At 49.6% G+C, this 1392-nt stretch overlaps 1 long non-coding RNA gene across 1 annotated transcript; it reads left to right on the forward strand.

The window, feature by feature from the left end:
* Positions 1-447: 447 nt before the first annotated feature.
* Positions 448-1161, forward strand: LOC136020807 (uncharacterized). The gene is made up of 3 exons (XR_010615498.1): positions 448-571; positions 769-938; positions 1087-1161. It is a non-coding gene; the product is annotated as an uncharacterized LOC136020807 (long non-coding RNA).
* Positions 1162-1392: the final 231 nt, after the last annotated feature.

The following is a 1392-nucleotide window of genomic DNA, read 5'->3' on the forward strand; positions in this document are numbered from 1 at the left end:
CAATACTGGGAAGAGTAGAAGCTCCTGAAACCAAAACTTCAGTGTCACACTTGTTAATTTTAAAAGAACTTTCTGTAGGCATTCATAGTGTAACCATAATGCAGACTTTCAAGCAGGTACCAGAGCTGGTTGTATCCATCTGCTGCATTTAAGCAAGTTGAAGGATATAACAAACCTCTGTCAGCATGTAAGAAGCTCAAGCGAACTGGGAAAGCAGACAGGCTTATCAGTAAGAGAAGCAACATGTTGTGTAAATTCCCATCCCATGGGAGGAGTAGGGAGGGGGAAAATGCCTGGAGGTGTGGCCCATGTACAGACTCTAGGCTGGGAGTGGGTGGGTATCACTACTGGGTGGCAGGTGGCCACTGGCTATCACCAGCCTGGAAACCTGATGGGTAGGCAGTCTTCTCAAGTGCTGAGGTCTTCTGTCTCTCTCCAGAGGGATTTCTCTGATTCTGCATAATCCAAAGGTGTGGAGCACAGGATGAGAGTGGGAGGGAGAGAATGGAGAACAATCAGGTGAAGAGATGATACCCAGGAAGCAGTCTGGGCAACTCGGCTGGAGCTGAAGGTAAGAAATGGAGGCAGGAATATAAGAAACACCTCTGTATCTGCAGTAGAGGAGGAGGAGGTTGTGTTGCTTCGTCTGAACCAGGAGTGCACTTGGGCTGTGTAGAGACGTCAATGGGCAGTAAACAATTGCACAGCGGTACATAGCAAGCGAACACATGGGACTTGGGAGGCCACTTCTTCTTTTACTTCCCCCAGGTTGTAAACTGGTGCAGTGAGAACCCAGCTGCCCTGCTCACCGTGATACCCTGTGATGGAAGGAAGCGACTACTTTGTGGAGCTGATGGCAGGGTGCCAGTGCTCACCAGCTGCATCCCTGACCCACACTCCACTTCAGCTGAGTGGATATCAAGCTGCACTGCCACGGGGTATGTGGGGACCAGCACTTCTGGCCCTGGTAGCAGCCCAACTGCACCAAGTCCAGAAGAGTTGGACCTTGTAGGGCTGCTCACAAGTCATAGAATCAACTAGGTTGAAAAAGACCTGTGAGATCATAAAGTTCAACCATTACCCCAGGTAAGACCGCCACTGAACCATGTCACTGAGGGCCTCATCTACACAGTTTTTGAGAGCTTCTAGGGATGCTGATTTCACCACTTCCCTGGTAAGCCTGTTCTAATGCCTGATTACCCTCTCCATGAAGAAATTTCTCCTAATATCCAATCTAAGCCTCCCCTGGCACAGCTTGAAGCTGTTACGTCTTGTCCTATCTCTTGTTACTTTGGAGCGTGTACCAGCATCAAGTCCAAAGGTTGAGGTCTGGTTTGAAGCCAGGGCGCAGAAGACTGCAGTGCCATGTGCTGGCCAGCTCTTCTTATTTCT

The sequence above is a fragment of the Lathamus discolor genome, chromosome 12, assembly GCF_037157495.1.
Source record: "Lathamus discolor isolate bLatDis1 chromosome 12, bLatDis1.hap1, whole genome shotgun sequence".
In the NCBI taxonomy this organism is placed as follows: Eukaryota; Metazoa; Chordata; class Aves; order Psittaciformes; family Psittacidae; genus Lathamus; species Lathamus discolor.